The following is a 21,477-nucleotide window of genomic DNA, read 5'->3' as shown; positions in this document are numbered from 1 at the left end:
GGCCCATATTATTTGAGTTTTCTTATGATGTGCATACATTGCTTATTTAAAAATATGTGCTCTTCTGTATTAAAAGTACTAAAGAAGACACTAATAACCAAAACAAGGAAAAATAGTCTGAGAAATAACCATAAAACTCTTAGTGATCTTAGGTTTTACAATAGTGATGTGATCCTCAGGAGCAATTTGGGGAGGTCTGGAATCTTGTAGCCTCCAGCTGCATGATTCCTAAACCATAATTTCTAGTCTTGTGGCTAATTTGTTAGTCCTGCAAGGGCAGTCTAGTCCCCAGTACAGAAGGGGATTTTGTTTTAGGAAAGGGCTGTTATTGTCTTTGCTTTAAACTATAAACTATAAACTGAGTTCCTCCCAAGGTTAGTTTGGCCTATGCCCAGGAATGAACAAGGACAGCTTGGAGGTTAGAAGCAAGATGGAGTTGGTTAGATCAGATCTCTTACACTGTCTCAGTTATAATTTTTGCAAAAGCGGTTTTAGCATTTCCTATGATGGCCCCCCCTTTCCTTGAAACCACATCTAGCCTTACTATTTCATGAATGCATGTCTACTATTCATTTATTCCATGATAGCAGAGTTAGATTGGATACCTACTGTTTCCATCCCTGTTACGGTCCCGTGCACAGATGCAAACCTGTGTCAGGTATTACTATCCTCTATGCTAAAGGAAAGAGTTGAGAAAAGGGTAAATTAGAATTCTTAGAAATAAGAAGAGGACTACTTTTAGAACAGAATAATTGGAAAATTAGTATCCTTCAAAGAATCTAGTCCAAATAGTTATGGATTCCAAGAAAGAGTACAAAACGGGAACATTTTGCTTTGTAACCAGGTAGTTGTGGGTTAGTGGGAGTGATTACACTTTAGTTTTGGTTCTCTTAAGGCAGAATAATTATTATTATATGTTTTCATGGTTTTTTTTTTAAATGGGACTGATTAAATGTAAGGCCTCTTCATTTATTTTGTAAATGCCTCGGGCTGGATTATTTTAGAATCTACTTCAGGGTTATAAGATGGTGCCTGGGGCACCTGATAAACTCACATGTTTTCATTTTGTTTCAGAAAATCCAAAAGTAGAAGTCACCCTTTATTTCTAATTCATTTCAATTCCATGGCAGATCTTTCCTTACATGTTTAAAAGATGTGTTCTTATTTTCAGATAATTTAAATAGCTGAGCGTCATATTTCACAATGAGAAGATCTTATGCTTATTTTAGTTTTATTTTTTGAGACAGGGTCTTGTTCTGTTGTCCAGGCTGGAGTGCAGTGGTGCGATCATGGCTCACTGCAGCCTTGACCTCCTGGTCTTAAGTGATCCTCTTGCCTCAGCCTCCCCAGTAGCTGGGACTATAGGTCCACAACACCACGCCTGGCTAAGTTTTTAAATTATTTTTGTATAGATGATGGGTTCTTGCTGTACTGCCTAGGCTGGTCTCAAACTCCTGGCCTCAAGCAATCTTCTTACCTTGGCCTCTCTAAGTGCTGGGATTGCAGACGTTAGCCACCGCCCCTAGCGTTGTATGTTTAGCTACAAATGACGGGTATGAACTTTTAAAGTTACAGATACCCTCAGAGCAAATTGTCAGTGTTGGAGAGGGAAGATAGAACCCTAAGCAGACTGTAATGCAACAATATCTGGCTTCTAGTTTCTTCAGAAGGCCAATGGTGAAATATTCCTCTCAGACCACAATGGTGTCATTGTCATCATAATGACTGGCTTCCAGTAGTTTCTTCAGAAGGCCAACGATGAAACATCTCTCCCAGACCACAGTGGTATCATTGTCATACCCTATGGCACTTTAACAACAAAACAAAACAGCAGTAGTTTCAGCTCATAAAATTTGGCTTGCCAGATAAAATACAGGACACTCAGTTAAATTTGAATTTAGGGTAAACAGTAAATCTTATTTTAGTGTAAGTATATCCCATGCAACATTCGGGTCATACTTATGGCGGTGGGTAGGCTGTATTTTTATTTGCTACACTGACAGCCCTACCTAAAGGGCAGTGTTGCGAATTGTTTGTGACAGATGAATGATCAGCTAGTGTTCCCCATATGCTTTTACTAAAAAAGAAGACTAAATACAATTGACTTAAAGAAAACAAATGACAAACGTTAGCAAATAAGAGAACACGCTTCCCATTTATTGAGTGGAAGGATTGGCAGAGAGAAATTGTATTTTAAAATAGCCTAAAGAGTAACAAGAAAAGTAGCTGTTTCCAGGATGCCTCCGTGGTCATTGGCTAACAGTTACATTCTTCCCCGCTAGGGCTTTATCCTGACTTGGCAAAGCTCCTCATATTGGAGAGGAAAATTATGTTCAGCCTGCATTTGTTTCAGGACTGGACATTCGCCGAGCCCATTCTCCGCAGACATACAATGCATGAGACATCCTCAGTGATTTGATGATGTAAGGTAACTACTGGAAGATAGGAATGTGTAATTTTACTAAAGTTTTTCTCTTCCTATTAATTTAGCTTCTCACATCTCATCCTGCCGTTGCAGCGGATTTAAATATTATTTTATCTTAAAAAATAAACAGAAGATTCCCTCCTCGGTATCTTTCCGGCTTTATAATGATACGTAAACAGTTCTTTCCTGCCCAACTAATATTTATACAGGTGGAGTTGATTTCTCTGGGCAAAGGAAAGCATTTTGGATGAAATAAAGTCAATGGCTTTTAATTTTCATGACATTTGGTTATGGGAAAACAATTGCCTAGAAAGCAAAAATCTGACTTTAAGTTAAGTATGGCCAACAGAAGAAAACCGTGTCAGTTTTCAATTGTTTTTTTTTTTCCCCCTTGAAACGATCACTTAGCGTAGTATCTGCAGACACCGCGGGCGTGCAGTCAGTACTCATTCCTACGTTACACAGAAAATGCGTGCGGCATGTGCTGTGTCGGTTAACAATCACAACCAATAAAATGTGCACATCCACCAGACTTTTCAGGACAACTGCATTTTTATTGAGATTCAAGAAAAGCGAGAAATCAAGAGATAGTGGAGAAAGCAAGAGATAGTGTATCTCTTCCCATCTTGGAGAATAAAAAGAAGGAAAGGAGACACATGTCTGTGAGACATTTCCAGGGTCCCATGACAATGCTGGTGATGGAACTGAGAGCCATTAACATTTTCCCCTGAATTCAGATTCTGAGAAAAAAAGGGAAAGAAAAAAGAACTGCCAGAATCAGGATGCACAGAAGGCAGCAGTTGCTCTTGCATTTAGTAATGGGGAACGAACCACTGAAAGAATTTCCCTCTGTGGGTTTGGGACATCAACACTTTGGACTCAGGGGTAGGCTCCGTACTCACATCAACACTTTCCAGCCAGTGATCACCTGAGTTTATTTTTTGTAGGAATTTACACACTGAAATCCCATGTCAGGCGGTGGCGCTCAGGCGGTAATGTGAGCTGTGGGGAGTGGCTGTAAATACAGATGAAGCTTTGCTTGTTCATCCGCAGTCCCCTCCTATTATGCAGCCCAGTTTCTAACAGGCCAGGGACTGTACCCGTGTGTGGCCTAGGGCTTGGGACCCCTGATGTGGGGCAGTAGAGACAGAGTCGTGTGTTAGAGACACAGTTCATGCACTAGAGAGACGGAGGGGAGGAAGCAGTGAGTCCCACAGAGGAGAGGCTGTCGGTTGCAGGCGTGGCAGAGTTGACCCTGCCCTAACTTAGTGCACTCTGTCTTCTGCAGTGGCTCTTTTTCTTTCTGTTCTCTTTCTGATCTTAGATGATGTCATTAGGGCTGAGCCTGTGCCTAAACTATATACTGCCAAAGCCTCTATTGCTGGAAGAAGATAATAATTGTATCTCTAACTTTTAAAAAAATATTTACTGTAAGAGAGAGAAAGCATGCCATAATGAATGGAATGAATTTGAAAAACTAAGCAGTCATATTTCACTCCTATTTTAGGAGGTAAATCCATCAGTGCATGTCAGGTGTCCATTGGTTTGGTTGGGAAAGGTGGAACAACTCAAAGCGGGGGCTTCCAGGTCATAGGTAGATATATATTGCCTATATTATTTATTTTTAAAATTTTTTTCCTTCCTCTATTTTTCCTTTCTTCCTTCCTCTCTCATTCCTGTCCTTCTTTCACCATTCTTTCCTTTCTTCATTTGTTCCTTTCTCTCTTTACTCTTTGTCTTTCTTCCTGTTTTTTTTCTTTCTCTTTCTCTCCTTTCCTTCCTGTTTCTTTTCCTTCCTTCCTTCCTTTCTTTCTTTTTCTTTCTTTCTTTCTTTCTTTCTCTTCCTTTCTCCTTCCCTTCCTCCTTCCCTCCCTCCCTCCCTTCTTTCCTTCCTTCCTCCCTCCCTCCCTACAATCTCTCCTACTCTCTCCCCCTATCTCCCTCTCTCTTTTTCTTTTTGCATAGTTCTACAATACAAAATAGTATGAAAGGCTGTTGTCTATGTGAGAGTATATCCGCCATGGTCTAGCAAAACTTGAGTTCAAGAAACTCAACACTAACAGAGCCACCTGGGAATGAAGAGAAATGAATCTGGGCCAGCCCTTGTGTGTACTTGGGTGGTGGAGAGTGAGATAACTTTGGTAGAAATTGTTGTGTTTGATTGCGGAGACAGAACGTGCCACATTGGAGAAAAGAGGGGATCTCTGGACTTTCATGGGAGCACACGATTTTTTTTTTTTTTTGAGGCGGAGTCTTCACTCTGTCCCCCAGGCTGGAGTGCAGTGGCACCATCTCGGCTCACTGCAAGCTCCGCCTCCCGGGTTCGCGCCATTCTCCTGCCTCAGCCTCCCGAGTAGCTGGGACTACAGGCGCCCGCCACCGCGCCCGGCTAATTTTTTTTGTATTTTAGTAGAGACGGGGTTTCACCTTGTTAGCCAGGATGGTCTCGATCTCCTGACCTCGTGATCCGCCCGCCTCGGCCTCCCAAAGTGCAGGGATTACAGGCGTGAGCCACCGCGCCCGGCCAAAGGAGCACACGATTTTTATGGACAGTATTTGAGGATTGAGGGGAACTTGTAGGAAGAAACGATGGAGAAGTTAAAGTCACTCAACTCCCTCTTCCTGGGTTGGAAGGGTAGGTGCCACCACTAACAAGCATCACCTAATAGAGCAGATGGGACAGGGCTGAGGTGCAGGGAAGGCTTTAAAAAAAAAAAAAGACAGGTGCCAAACTTGGAAGAAAAAAAATACAATTGATGGCAGCAATCAATAATCAATAAACTTCCCAGGAGGTCCTACCTGCACATGACTCAGCCTTTACTTTTTTATTTTTATTTTTACTTTTATTTTTGAGACAGGGTCTTGCTCTGTTGGCCAGGCTGTAGTGCAGTGGCAAGATCTTGGCTCACTGCAACCTCCTTCCTGGCTCAAGCAATTCTCCTGCCTCAGCCTCCAGAGTAGCTGGACTACAGATACATGCCACTGTGCCTGGCTAACTTTTGTATTTTTAGTAGAGACGGGGTTTCACCATGTTGCCTAGGATGGCCTTGAACTCCTGGCCTCAAATGATCCACCCACCTCAGCCTCCCAAAGTTCTGGGATTACGGGTGTGAGCCACTGCACCCACCAGCCTTTGCATTCTTATATTGGATCCCCTTCCTTCCCAGTGTTCCATCTCATCCTTCCCCTTTGCTCCTGGAGAGCACATCCTAGAGAAATTATAACAGAGGTGCGTGAAAGGACGCTTTCCGGATATTCCACGTGGCGTGAAAATATGAAGGTCAACTCAGGCAGGCATCACTCCACAAGCTCCTAAAATGTGTCAGATGCTTACCATGAACAGATAAGCAGCAAAATTGTTGCATATTCAGCAACATCATTGAGTCTTGCAAACATTTTTGTTGAGTGAGTGATATTAATAACCGGAATGCTATTTATAGCACAATACCATTTCTATAAATGAAAAACATACACTCATAAGGCAGCACCATGCATTTTATAAACCACAGGCACAGTTAAGGGCCATGTGTCAAACAGATTTCATGGAGGGACTGTGAGTTGCCAGGAGTGGAGATCTGGGGGTGAATGGGGAAGAAACAGATTAACAAGGGACGGATCTCACCATAAGTGGTGGTGATTGTGAATAAGAAGCACAGTCATCTCAATCCTTGGTACTGACATTCAAATTAGAATGACCACCAAAAAAAGTATGAATAATTAGGATTTGGCCAGGTGAACAGAAAGGGATGGGGAAGAAAAGAAGAGTCTATCATTGGTTGGAGGTTAGAAACAACATGCTGGATCTACTTCAAGGCTTATCCACTTTGGTGCTACCACCATTTACGGCTGGATAATCCTTTGTCCTAGGGGATTAGCCTGTGCATTGTAGGATGTTGAGCAGCATCCCTGGGCTGTACCCACCAGATGCCACTAGTGCCCCCAATGTGACAGCCAAAACTCTCTCCAGACATTGCTCCCTGTCCTCTGTGGCTGATGGAGAGGGAATCTTTCCTGTTGAGGATGACCAATCGAGGGAAATCAAGATGACAGAAAGAGAGGAGACTGCAGAGTAGAGTCTTGGGTGTCTTACAAAAAACTTGGGATGTTATTTTGAACCATCTGCAGAATTCCAAGAGGGGATTTCATCAGATTGGCATTGGGAAGTGTTGCCTGAGTGCTTAGAGCTCTTCAATCACTTGAGGTCACATTTCCCTTTTCTACCCAGATGAAAGAGCCGAAGTCATTCCATTGCAACAGGGACTTTTTCATGACCTTCCCAATATTTCCAAGGCTATCTGGAAGTGGACATTGGCAGCAGTGGCACTTACATTCTCTAAGATACGTTCACTCCAAATTCTGGCTCTTGGTGCAACCACTATGTCCTTCCTTCCTGCTTCATATTATCTGTGTTCAGAGCCCTGCCTTCATCATTCCCCTTGTTTCTCTTTGCCCCTTCTTTGTTAAACCTGTAGACATTACATTCTTGTTAGTGACACAGTGAGAGCACCGTAGACATTACAACACCAAACGCCAGACCTTGCTGATTGTAAAACTCCCTTCACCATCCCTATCAAGGAGAATCACTCCATGCTTCTTTATCTTTAAGACCTGGGGTGCTGTTGCCATCCTGGTCTATTTGAGGTTCTTTCCCATTTACCTTCTCCCTTTTCAAGGACTGCTGCTAGGCAACAACCCCCAAATTCCTTGGCTCTGTCAGGCAAAGCAATTCTGCTCCCTTTGATGCATTTTCCTGACATAGACACTGGGATACACATCTTAGGTTTATCTCTCTTCCCTTTTGTATTAGTCTGTTTTCGTACTGCTATAAAGAACTGCCCAAGACTGGGTAATTTATAAAAGAAAGAGGTTTAATTGACTCACAGTTCCACATGGCTGAGGAGCACTCAGGAAACTTACAATCATGGAGGAAGGGGAAGCAGGCACCTTCTTCACAAGGCAGCAGGAAGGAGAAGTGCTGAGCAAAGGGGAAAGAGCCCCTTATAAAACCATCAGATCTCATGAGAACTCACTCATTATCATAAGAACAGCATGGCAGAAACCATCCCCACTATCCAATTCCCTCCACCCGGTCTCTCCCTTGACATGTGGGAATTATGGGGATTACAATTCAAGATGAGATTTGGATGGGGACACAAAGCCTAAGCATATCACCTTCCCTCGTCTGTCTCTGCTGGTCCTAATCTTACAAATTGAGGTGCAGACAGAGAATGGAGAAAGCCAACAGGAGAGTGAAATCATGGGACATACATAAAGATATGGTACAACCCTCAGAAACAGGAGAAAAGAGGTAACGTTCAGGGGAGTGTGTATCGCTGGGGAAGGAAGCTGAGCATTTTTTACATGTGTGTAGCTTGGAGAAAGCAGATGTGCAGAGCTGAGGTCATTACCCAGTAGTTGTGGGCGAAACAGGGCTTGCCAGCCTATATATGTGGTCTTTGAGATGCTGAACTCTTCAAAATGTAATAAGAATTTGTGAATTATAAAACTGCTGTATTGGGTGATTTCCCTTAAAAAAAAATCTCACCATCTCTGGCTGACATCCTGGAGTATGAACTTTCAGTTAGAGTTGATTCAGTGTGATTCAGCATGCAGTTCTAGGTACTGGCATTCACACCTGCATCTCCTTAGCCCATGCTGCCTCAGCCATTAACTCACTGCTAGACATTTGAGTGTGCAAATCCTCAGCCACTTCCATTCACTATCCAGATCTTATCAACATGACCTTACATATTAGCCCACTATTTTAGAATTTGAAATATTACCTTTCTATCATGATTACTTTTATCATGGGCATTAAGGTTCAAAATTAATGCATTCTTTGTCATGTCTTCAAATTCATTGGGCTGCTTTCATCTGTTGACTTAGGTCTTCCATCAATTAAAAAAAAATTATTCTACTACTTCTTTTGGTTGAATATGCTTGTCTTCTTGAATGATTTCTTTTATATAGTCTTGCTGAATCTCTTCTCCATATTAAGACATAATAAAACAACAACAAATGTATTATCGTTTTCATTTACATTAAACTGTTCTCTTGAGTTTTGAACTTGGTGAGTTTTCTTCCATTTCTCAGTCTTGATATTGTGCAGGGTGTAATCTGACATTTGCCACTTCCTAAGAAACTTCACCCACATCAAGGCAGATTTTCATGTCTATGCAGTTCACCATAATTTTACTGTATTTTGCATACTTTCACAATAAGCCTGTTTCAGAAATAGCAATTATCTCTCCTCCAGGAGTCCTCATCCCTCTTTTGGATGACTAGTAGTTTTTCTCTGTTGACAGGATTTGTTAAAAAGGAGGCTTAGTGGAGTGGACATCACTCAGAAACCATTGTTATTTTTCTTTTCTTCCTCTTCCTCTTCCTCTTCCTCTTCCTCTTTCTCTTTCTCTTTCTCCCTGCCCTTCCCTGCCCTGCCCTGCCCTTCCCTCCCTCCCTCCCTCCCTCCCTCCCTCCTTTCTTTCTTTCTTTCTTTCTTTCTTTCTTTCTTTCTTTCTTTCTTTCTTTCTTTCTTTCTTTCTTTCTTTCTTTCTTTCTTTCTTTCTCTTTCTCTCTCTCTCTCTTTCTCTTTCTTTCTCTCTCCCTCCCTCCCTCCCTCCCTCCCTTCCTTCCTTCCTTCCTTCCTTTCTTTTATTTCTTTTCTTTCTTTCTTTCCTTTCATCTTGCTCTGTCACCCAGGCTGGAGTGCAGTGGCCCGATCTCTGCTCACTGCAAGCTCCGGCTCCCGGGTTCACGCCATTCTCCTGCCTCAGCCTCCCAAGTAGCTGGGACCACAGGCGCCTGCCACCATGCCAGGCTATTTTTTTTTGTATTTTTAGTACAGACGGGGTTTCACCATGTTAGCCAGGATGGTCTCGATCTCCTGACCTCGTGATCCGCCTGCCTCAGCCTCCCAAAGTGCTGGGATTACAGGTGTGAGCCACTGCGCCAGGCCCCTTTCTTTCTTTTTTATGAGGTGGAATGTCACTCTATCATGCAGGCTGGAGTGAACTGGTGCAGTCTTGGCTTACTGCAGCCTCTGCCTCCCTGGTTCAAGCAATTCTCTTGTCTCAGCCTCCAGAGTAGCTGGGATTACAGGCACGTGCCACTGCGCCTGGCTAATTTTTGTAATTTTAGTAGAGATGGGGTTTCATCATGTTGGCCAGGCTGGTCTTGAACTCCTGACCTCAAGTGACCTGCCCTCCTTACCCTACCAAAGTGTTGGGATTACAGGCGTGAGCCAGCGCACCCAGCCCACTGTTCTTTTTCTAGCCTTCTGGTTGTGTGAGTATTCATCGCATGGTCAATCCTTCATTGCAACTCCTTGGGCATTAATGAGAATCCATTTTATGTTTCTTTTCTACTCTCTTTTTTTCCCCCTGGCTTTCTTGGTCCATTTGGACTGCAATTATAAATTTCCTTAGACTGGAAAATGTATAAACAGTTGAAATTTATTGCTCACACTTCTGGAGGCTGAAAGTTCAAGATTAAGGTGCCAGAAGATTTGGTATCTGATCAAGGTTCTCTGCTTCAGAGATGGTGCCTTTTTGTTGTGTCCTTCCATGGTGGAAAGGATGTCGGAGCCCTCTGGGGTCCCTTTTCTAAGGGTACTCATCCTGTTCATGAGGCTCCACCCTCAGAATCTCATCATCTCCCAAAGGCCCCACCTCATAACACCATCTCCTTGGGAATTAGGATTTCAACATCTGAATTTGGGGGTAACACAAACTTTCAGACTGTAGCACTGGTTTACTGCTCTTTAGGGTTGGGGAAAGGTGGTTTGCCGATTACTTCTCCATAACCCTTCATTTTCCTTCTGCCAAATTCTGAATGGGATAAATTCTGTGAAGTTTGGGTAATACTGTGGTATTTTGCCTAATGATATGGGTTTTCCTTGGAGATCTGTGGGTTTATATGCCCAGTCTCCTGCTACCATCCTACCTAGAAGTTTGTTCATATTTTTCTATTTGTTTATTTATATTATATATAAGGAAATTGTATTCTTATTTTTATTCTGTGCCCAAAATACAGTACAACTCCCTAAACATTTGTCTCTTAATTTAATTTGGAAAAGACATTTTATTTCCAGAATGAGACAAATTTTATTTGCTCTAGAATTAGCACCAACCTTTCTTAGTGCTATCTGCTCTACCAATATTTCTGTTTTTTTGAGACAGAGTCTCGCTCTGTTGCCCATGCTAGAGTGCAGTGGTGCAATCTTGGCTCACTGCAACCTCTGCTTCCCGGGTTCAAGCGATTCTCCTGCCTCAGCCTCCCGAGTAGCTGGAATTACAGGCACATGCCACTGTGCCCAGCTACTTTTTGTATTTTTAGTAGAGACCGGGCTTCACCATGTTGGCCAGGCTGGTCTTGAACTCCTGACCTCAAGTGACCCACCCGCCTCAGCCTCCAAAAGTGCTGGGATTACAGGCATGAACCACCGAGCCCAGCCTTTTCCAATATTTCTTATTAAATCTCTTACAGTTTTTATAAAACGTTCAAGCCTAAAGGAAATAAATAACAGAATTTTAAAAATTCCGTGGTGCAAATAAACAGTGGACTGATGCAACATCTTGTTCTAGCTTTTCTGCCTTAAAATATATGTATATTGTATGAATTCATTTGTGTTTCTTTCCACTGTGACCATTTTAGTTTAAGCCTCCATCCTCAGCTTCCTGGCTCTACTGGAAGAACCCCCTGTTCCTCTCATTATAAACTTCCTCCAAACTATTCTCCACTTATCATCCATCAAAGCCTTTGAAATCATCAATTACTCTCTATAATCTCTTCTTTTTGCACTTAGAATAAGAGAATAATAATAATAACAATAAAGTGCCAATACTTATCCAAGTCTCACAAAGCCCTGTATAATCCTATCCTTGTCCAACCCTCTGGCTCACACTGTGTTACTCCTCTTTTGTTCCCAGAGAAAAGGTAATTTTCTTGAACAGTAAATAGCAGACAAGATGAATGGGAAAATATCCCATTACACCCTTATGCCCAAGAGAAAATATGACAAGTTTTGCTGAGATCCCTCTGGCTAAAAAGTTGCTAATGATAATGAAAACAAAAGGAGAAATTACTTCAACAAATGCAATTTGCTAAAGAGAAAAATAAAAAAAAATTTTTTTGCAAGAGTGTTCTTTTCTCCAAATTGATGCAATATAGATGTAATTTGGCGTGTCCAATGCAGTGACCTCTGTGGGCCAGGACACCGAGATGAAGACCTTGGGAAAAAGAGCTCCAGGGCTGGATCCCTGACAAAATGATTACACAACATATAAATGTGGTTAATGCCTTTAACCGCAAACAGCTGTCTCCTACATCTGTCCCTCTCCAACCACTGGGTGATGGTCAGCGGCTTGCAAATCCTAGGTGTGGTTTGTTCAGACAAGGACATCCATCTGACTTTATTACAAACTAATCTTAGGAGGAGCAAAGGCCATATTGAAACAGAAAGCCCCAATATCCGAGAGGCCGCTTTCAAATATTTCCCCGCCTTGGCTTTTGTGTTGTTTCCAGCAATTTTATTTTCCTAAGAATGTGGCTTCCGCAGTACCATCTGTTTCCCTATCAGTTGCAATGCCAGGGCGTCAAGCCTGCACACGTCTTTCATCGATGTTGCAGGAGGCTCCCAATTGCACAGATATGTGAATGAATTCCCTATCCTGGAAAATCTGAAAATGTGGATTCTCATTTGCAGAAAGAAGCGTGCATTGCTAGTGAATACAAAAAGTGAAATCCACAAAAACATTTCAAAAGGCTATTTGTACTGGAGTCATCTCTGACCACTAATGCTGGTTTTAGGGGTGGAAAACGTTCGTGCATTCTCAAGCACAGCACATTCTTCTTTCTTTGAAGAAGGGAACATTTAGGAGAGACTATCTTGAAGCCCAAGTTAATTGGGCTTTTGGTTGTCTAACCTATAGGAAGTTCTTTTGGGGCCTGTGAAATGATTAATAAATGCAGTGAACGCAAGCAAATATGTAAGGTATGGGTTTCAAAAGCACAATTATGTGGAATAAGGTTTATAGAGGTATGGCTCAGCAGCATGGCTCATGCCTGTAATGCCAACATTTTGGGGAGCCAAGGTGGGAAGATGGCTTGAGCCCAGGGATTCTAGATGAGCCTGGGCAATATAGTGAGGCCCCCATCTCTACTAAAAATAAAAATTAAAAAAAATTAGTTAGGCATGGTGAGACGTGCCAGCGGTCCCAGCTACTTGGGAGACTGAGGCAGGAGAATTGCTTGAGCCCAGGAGATCAAGGCTGCAATGAGCTATGATCGTGCCACTGCACTCCAGCCTGGGTGACAAGACTGAGACCCTGTCTCCAGAAAAATTTAAAAAAAAATAAGTAAATAAAAAGGTTTATAGAGATACAAGAAGGGGAATTGTTTGGAATACAATTATTTCCCTTTAGCATTTTATGTCAGTTTTGTAACAGTTTTGATATAGGATGTGCTAAATACCTCAACTTCCGTGTTCGACATATTAGCATATGAGAATCATTTCCTTAAAGCAAATGGAAATAAGAACGTAGCACGTTGGCATGTGTACTCAGTTCACAAACAACATACACTTCACCGTTCAAAACATACGACATTGACACAACGTGAGCAGCCTGCATTCCTAGCTGAGGTTGCACCGACTCATAAACCCACAGAACTGGAAGGCAATGTAGTAAACACGTTCGAGCCGCCCACAAGGCCTGTGAGCAGTGTCTGCTGAACTCAGCAGGGCTTGAGTTACAGGTACCTCTTCTGAAGTTTGGTTGGCCTCCCGAGTTATGGAACTGAATATGTTTGCATAGGTTTATAGAACAACAGGACTAGGAAAAAACCTCAGGCCAAGCCATGTTTTTCCTAATTCTGTCTAGGAATAAATGCATAAATCCTAAAATACTTTCGTGACTTTGCAGTGTCACAATTTCTTATTAGGAGCTTGGACTTCTAACCACCTTCAAAAGATGTCTCAAGTGTCATGGCTGATCCAATACAGGTCAAAACACAAAACAAGCTTAAAGGAAGCAAAAACCTGTCCACAGTATCTTAAGATCCAGTGTAAAATTAATACTTTAAAATATATTTAGCACTTCGAGACCTGACTGGGCAACATGGTGAAACCCAGTCTCCGCAAAAACTATAAAAATTAGCTGGGCATGATGCTGAGTGTCTGTGGTTCCAGCTGCTGGGGAGGCTGAGATTGGAGAATCAATTGAGCCCCCAGAGGTTGAGGCTGCAGTAAGCTGTGATTGTGCCATTGCACTGCAGCCTAGGCGAGTAAGACCCTGTCTCAAAAAATATATATAAATTTATAAATTTTATAAATATAAAATTACATATTATATATAAATAAACTACATATAATATATAACTATATAGTATAAATATGTTTTTATAAAGTTGTATAAAGTTTATACAATTTTTATAAGGTTTATACAGCTTTATAGATATTTATACAAATAAAGAATATATATTATATGTAATAAATCATATATAAAATTTATAAATTATATATAAATATGTAGACATATCTAATTATAAATGTATATAAATATATAATATAAATATATATTTATAATTATTTATAGATATAATTATAAATATTTCTACATAAAATATATATATGTTTAGATATATTTAAATATAGCAGGGGAAACACTGTGTCATCTTTTGGGAGTTCACATGGTCCTGTTAAGGTTTCGATCAATACTCTTTAATGGCTTCTGGTTTTCAACAAATCAAGTGCATGCTTCCTGCTTTTGTTGTAAAGTCCTCAAACGTGTGCCTCTGCCTGCATTCATGACTTACGATTTCTGTACCCCCCCTTCACAACACCCACACTAAGTGGCTTGTCTTTCTACGTGCCGGCCCCACACCTTGCTTCCTTTACCACATGGGTATCCTCACGCTATTTGTTCTCTATGCGTTTGTGTGCAAATAAAATCCATTCTCTGATGCTGGGCATGCATGGGTCTTCCTCCATGAGATTTCGTGAAGGAAATCTTACGTACTGCTGATGTTGATTGCATTGATTGATCAATTTACAGTCCCAGAGACATATTCTATAGAGGAGATGAGTAAAAGACCAGTTAACACGGACTTGCAGACCATCTACCCCAAACGTTGCCTTGTTGAAAGAAGGATTTCGTAGAGAAAACTCTCCCCGCAGCTCCCTCTGTGTGTGGTTCATATACCTCCTAGCCAGGTACAAGGCATGCCACCTTGTAATGCTCCTTCCTGCCTTATTTCTCCCACACTGTGGCATGCACCTGGCTGATGGACCACGCCTCAAAGCTGCTGAAACGCCAGCCTAAGCCACACGTGAGGTAACCCATTTTCAGAATGGTCGTTCCAGACACGTGGTGCCCAGATGGGAGCCGCAGTTTGAGCTTTCATTTTTAAAATTTGCTTCCACTGCAGAAATTAACATTCACATAACCGAAGCTTACAGGGAGCCTGTTTATAGTCAATACCATAGGTTAAGATTAGAGATGATGTAATTCCTTAACCATAGACATACTCTCCAAATGCATGAACACAGAGAGGAGAATAGTGTGCAGGCAGCTGTTAAATTGCTCCCTGATGACTTCCCCTCTGCCCCCTGGACTCTCTTCCTTTGACATGGTCTGTCTAGTCTTGTATTAAAAATAAAATCTCCCTTATATTAACGAAATACAAAATATTAATGTATTTCAGACTCCAACTGAAATTTACACTGGAATCTACACCACCAGCTCTCCTGGGTCTCCAGTTGTAGATAGCAGATCAGTTTTCAACCTCCATAATTGCCCAGGCTGCAGTGCAGTGGCACAATCACAGCTCATTGCAGCCTCGACTTCCCAGGCTCTAGTAATCTTCCAGTCTCAGTTTCCCTGAGTAGCTGGGACTACAGTCATGTGCCTGCACACCCAGCTGTGTATTTCCTCTTATAGGGATATAAAATTATGTCATTCGTCTTCTTGTTGACTTCTTGTAACCACCATGAAAGCATGACTCTTGTCTGTCTTATCCTCTTCCCCATCTCCAGAGCTTGGCACACACTAGCAGCTCTACAATTAGTTGTTGCATAAATGGCAAATGAAGGAGTATTGCATTCTCTGCCTAGAAGTCCCTGCCCCCTGTCCCTTCCCCAGAAGAAAACTTCTTACTGGCTAAGATGCTGTTCTCACCTCAGTGCTTCCAAAGGAGCCTCAGCAGGTCAGGGTCTATCACTTCATGTGTATTTATCCCCAAATTCAGATATTATTTGGCTCAAGGAATGCACTGCAAATATTTACAGAATGAACCATTGAAGGAAGAAAAGAAACATGCATGAGCAAATTCTCTGTTTCTGTTATAAGAGGCTGTGTCAGTCAGCTATTGGCACATAACAAAGAATCCCAAAATGCAGTGGGTTAAAAAAATCTATGTTATATACTCACTGTTATATGGGACAAAAATTCAGGCTGTACTCAATGGGTGCTTCTGAGGTCTACCAAGCAGAGGCCCAGAATGATGCTGAGAATTTTGCAATGCACATGGCAGCTTCCATGACAAATAATTTTCTGTCCCCAAATGTCAATAGTGCGAATGTTCAACAACAACAAAACCCTGCTTCCTCTAAGTCTGAGTTTATTAGGTACATTTCTTTTCTTTTTTGACTTTATTTACGTGTGTGTGTGTGTGTGTGTGTGTGTGTGTTTAATAATGAAATGCTTCACGAATTTACCTGTCATCCTTGCATGGGCCTTGCTAATCTTATCTGTATCATTCCAATTTTAGTATATATGCTGCCAAAGTGAGCACATTAGGTACATTTTTATCTTCCAAGTCACTGCAGGCTACAGTTTTGCTCTTCCAACACAACATACCACTGGTTGCCATTTTTTTCTAGCCTTTGGTAGCAGTTACCTTACTATTTTCCCAACCTTCATTCACCACTCAGTTTCAAAGCCAATGAAGCATGTTTTAAGCTTTTGTATGAGAGCAACCCCCCACCCACTTCAGGTATGAATTTCAGGATCTGTTACCTATTTTTTTTTAATATAAAATCAACTACAAGCTTAGTGCCTCAATATCAGAAACATTGTATTTGCTCATATGTCTGTGAATCAATAACTTGGACTGGGTTCAGTTGGGCAGTTCTTCTGTTGGTCTTGCCTGGGGTCTTTCATGCAGCTTCCATTATCTGGCAGCTTGATGAGACTGGATGGTCTAAGGTACATTCATGAACACGTCTGTTGGGCGGTCTTGTCTGTCAGCCTAGAGTACTGAGGCCACTCCATATAAAGAAGCCAGGGTAGCCTTTTTGAGATGAGTCACCATGAGAAAGATTCAGCTGACAGCCAGCACCAATGGCCAGCTATGTGAATACACTCCCAGCTTACACCATCCATTTTCAGTCAAACTGTCAGAGGACTGGGACCACATAAGGCACCTTCAGGGAGACCCACAGAAGAACCATCCAGCTGAGCTCAGTCTGAAATTTGTGACCCAAAGAGTGATGCACAAATAAAATGGTGATTGTCTTTAGCTACTAAGTGTTGGGGTGTTTGTTACACAGCAGTAGGTAATGGATATAGGTCCTTAACTAGCAAATAGATTACCTCATGGAAATGTGGAAACTCCCACTCCTATATTTATAATTAATTCTAACGTGGAAAAGAAGCTCACTATTGATTCTGTGAGGCTAAAACTGATGTGAAGGTAGTGGAAAGCCAGTGAGCAAGTGGTGGCTGGTTTGAGCTAAAGTGCTTGCTCAGGGAAGCATACTCTTCCTAAATTGCTGCATTGTGGGTCTGGACCAAGGTGAGCTTGGGTTTCTGAGGGGAGTTCCCTTACAGTAGGGGAAGTTACACACAGTGAAATAGACTTACAGTCACTCATTGCTTAATGATGGGGATACATTCTGAGAAATGTATCACTGGGCGATGTTGTTGTGCAAACATCCTACAGTGCACTTACACAAACCTAGATGGTCTAGCCTACTACACACCTAGGCTATATGGTGTAGCCTGTTGCTCCTATGCTACAAACCTGTACGGCATGTTCCTATACTGAATACAGTAGGCAATTGTAACACAAATCACTAGGCAACAGGAATTTTTCAGCTCCATTATAATCTTGTGGCACCATCATTTTATATGCCGTCCATCATTGGCCATACATTCTGTGGCGGTGCATGACTGTATCTGTTTTAGATAGGATTTCCTTTGTTTGTAACTTTGTTACCGGGAAGGGGGTCCTGATTCAGACCCCAAGAGAGGGTTCTTGGATCTCGTGCAAGAAAGAATTGGAGGTGAGTCCATAAAGTGAAAACAAGTTTATTACAAAAGTAAAGAAGTAAAAGAATGGCTACTCCACAGGCAGAGCAGCCCCAATGGCTACTGGTTGCCCATTTTTACAGTTATTTCTTGATTTTATGCTGAATAAGGAGTGGATTATTCATGAGTTTTCTGGGAAAGGGGTGGGCAATTCCAGGAACTCAGGGTTGCTCCCCTTTTAGACCATATAGATTAATATCCTGACATTGTCATGGCCTCTGTAAACTGTCATGGCGCTGGTGAGAGTGCCTTTCAGCATGTTAATGTATTATAATTAGCATATAGTGAGCAGTGAGGACAACCAGAGGTCACTCTTGTCACCATCTTGGCTGGCTTCTTTACCACATGCTGTTTTATCAGCAAGGTCTTTATGATCTGTATCTTGTGCCGACCTCCTATCTCATCCTGTGTCTTAGAATGCCTAACCTCCTGGGAATGCAGCCCAGTAGGTCTCAGCCTCATTTTACCCAGCCCCTATTCAAGATGGAGTTGCTCTGGTTCAAATACCTCTGACCACTTGAATTTGATACAGTAAAATGCCTTTGCTGCATAATCTATGGCGGTTTCTCAGATATTAGTCTCATTGGATTTTCAAACAAAGCGCTAACCATGTACATAGTCAAGACTTGTGTGAAGAATGAAGGCATTACATTATGTGTTTGCATATCACATTTTGACTTTTGCTAGAAAGGGCCAATCTGAACTATAACTGAGATTTTTAAACATTTTTCTTTGGGGGTAATTGATTTTCTTTCATTAATCTTCTAGCTTGCATCCTTCATTCTCCTAGAAGTTAAAAGCATATATAATCTAAGGAAGATTCAGTCTGTCTGTTTTTGATTTATTTTATAATAACTCACTGAGTAGTTTTTGTATGTACAAGAAGTATTCTGAGACTACTTAATATACTATTTTGATCTTTCTTCTTTTAAAGTATGAAGCTATATATATATATATATATATATATATATTTTTTTTTTTTTTTTTTCCCTAAGGGTAGGAATCTGGAAGAGATTTCAGTGATGATCAAAACAGCAAACTCATGAATTTTGAATGGTTTCTAAACCTAGAAAAAAGAACTCTCTGAACCTTCTTTGCTTTAGAAGAAAATCAGATTTTGACTCCCTGGCCTTGCACAAATGCTTATTTTTTTCTTCAATTCACCTAAGATTTAATCTTATATAATGCTTTGCTTTTCCTTCCAATTATATTTAACCTCGTTGAAACATTTCAAATATATACAAATAATCTAAAGGATCATTTTAAACTTTCTTTCCCCCAGCACAGGGAAATACTTAAAAAATATGGTTTAAATTGGGTGATGATTTTCTAGAAAAATTTCATCGCAATCAGAAGGAAGGAATTGAGAAAACTGAGGGAAATATAGGGAAATCAAAATTAAGTTTGCAGTTCTTTCTACATAAGTAAATGTAAAATTAAGTTTATAGTTCTTTCTACATAAGTCAATAAAAAATTAGCAAATATTAGTAAAACTCCCCCAAAGCTCCCCACCCCCAGTAAATGCATGTGTGTGTGTGCAAGAAGCATTATAATGAAACACTTAACTTCCTTTGCCCTGAACTAGAACCAGATGCCTTGGGAGGGGGGTTGAGGCAGGCTGGCTGATGGACTTGTATTGTATTGCAAGTTATGCTAAAGGGATTTTTAGAAATGAACTGCTTTTTCCCATCTCCTTTCAGCAGTTTTCTGGAGCTGGAAATAAAGAAAAACCCCTACCCCTGACTTACTGGACCTTAGGAGTTAAAAATCACCACCTTAATTTATCATTCCTTCATTGGCAGTTGTAAAGGGAACTAAGTAGTCTATTCATTTACTCTAACATTTATTTGGTGCTACCATTTACCAGCATTGCGCCAGGGGTGGAGGAAAATCAGAGAGGAAGACCCCTGAGCCTCCAGGTGCTTTCGATGTGTGTGGTCGGGGAGTCGACATGTAAACAGCCATCATCATGGACATGGTGTGTGATGGGTACAGGGGACAGGGAGGGGCCTCAGGGAAGCTGGGCTGGCCAGGGGGCAGGCAGAAAGTGGTATTGGGGTGAAGAGACAGAGGCGGTGAGGAAAGCTGTTCCCAGAAACACCCCCTAGGAGTGATTAGATTGGAAGGGTGGGTAGGAAGTGAATGAGGCCAGTCAGTGAATGTCCTTGTTTACCATGTCACCCATTAAAAAAAAAGTGTTTCATTTTAAATATTTGTCCATTTTACAAATCTCTCTCTATCAATCTTTCTCTGTGTATATCAACATACATATAATATATGACAGTAGAGATGAGAATAAATAGAAGAGACAGATAAAAATATATTATAATAGATGACAGAGAGCTTAAATAGATTAGACTGTCACATAGATAATGATAGATGATAAATACATTCAATAGGTAGATGGATGGATAGATACATAGATAGATAAATATATAGATAATGATAGATAATAGATTCAGTAGATGAATGGATAGATGGATAGATAGATATTGATAGATGATAGATTCAACAGATGGCTGGATGGATATATGATAGATACATAGATAATGATAGATGATTAGATTCAATAGATGTGTGGATGGATAGATAGGTATGTGACAGATAGATAAGGATAGATGATAGATTCAGTAGATGGGTGGATAGGTGATAAATAGCTAGCTAGCTAGATAGGTACATTCAATAGATGAATGGATGGATAAATGGATGAATGGATGGATGGATAGTTATAGAAAGATGATGGATAGATGAATAGATAGGTAGATAGATTATTTTGACAACTTTCAAAAATTTCAGCATTTAACTTACCATTTTTATTTTTCATAAGGTTTATATGAGAATTCATACTTTTCTGGATGGTTTAAAACAACTTTTGAAGATTTCAAACAAATACTCGTTGACTTATAATTTTATTTTTCTAGTAACTTTCTGAGGAATGTCTAATTTATCTGCTTTCCCATGGTCATTACAGCACTATTCACAATAGCCAAAATATGGAGTCAACCAAAGTGTCCATCAGTGGATGAATGGGTAAAGAAAATGTGATTTGTATACACAGTGGAATGCTATTAAGTCTTAAAGAAGAAAGTGTTGGCATTTGCAACAACATGGATAAATGTGGAGGACATTATGCTAAGTGGAATAAGCCAGGCACAGAATGACACATACTGCATGATCTCATATGTGGAATCTTTGTATTCTTTAGTTCAAGGTTCTCAATGTGGGTGCTGTTGACACTTGGGGCTGGAGGGTTCTCTGTGTTGTGGCCGTCCCGTGCACTTGTAGGGTGTTGAGCAGCATCCCTGGGCTCCACCCACCAGATGCTGGCAATGTCCACTCTCCAGTCATAATAACCCAAAATGTCTCCAGACATTGCAAATGGTTCCTGATGGTTTGAAAGTTAAAGAGGGCACAGTACCCAAGCCTTAACATACATTTCAAAATGACTTTGAAAGAAAGTCAGAAAAAGAAATTCAGCATCTTTAGGGACCAGATGCCCACTTAGGAGCCCTCAGTGAGAGAGAAAGACGCGTCTCACCTGGGCTCAGCGGCTCACTCTTGTCATTCCAGCATGTTGGGAGGCTGAGGTGGGTGGATCACTGGAGTTCAGGAGTTCTAGACCAGCTTGTGCAACATCACAAAACCTCCTCTCTACCAAAAATACAAAAATTATCCTGGCGTAGTGGCATGTGCCTGTAGTCCCAGGTACTTGGAAGGCTGAGGCAGGAGGATTGCTTGAGTCCAGGA

At 41.2% G+C, this 21,477-nt stretch overlaps 1 non-coding gene across 1 annotated transcript; it reads right to left on the bottom strand.

The window, feature by feature from the left end:
* Positions 1 to 16,108: 16,108 nt before the first annotated feature.
* Positions 16,109 to 16,213, bottom strand: LOC112616672. Its single transcript, XR_003117711.1, has one exon. It is a non-coding gene; the product is annotated as a U6 spliceosomal RNA (small nuclear RNA).
* Between the last annotated feature and the right edge of the window lie 5,264 nt (positions 16,214 to 21,477).

Source organism: Theropithecus gelada, chromosome X, assembly GCF_003255815.1.
Source record: "Theropithecus gelada isolate Dixy chromosome X, Tgel_1.0, whole genome shotgun sequence".
Taxonomy (NCBI): Eukaryota; Metazoa; Chordata; class Mammalia; order Primates; family Cercopithecidae; genus Theropithecus; species Theropithecus gelada.
This window is presented reverse-complemented; position numbering and strand designations above follow the sequence as displayed.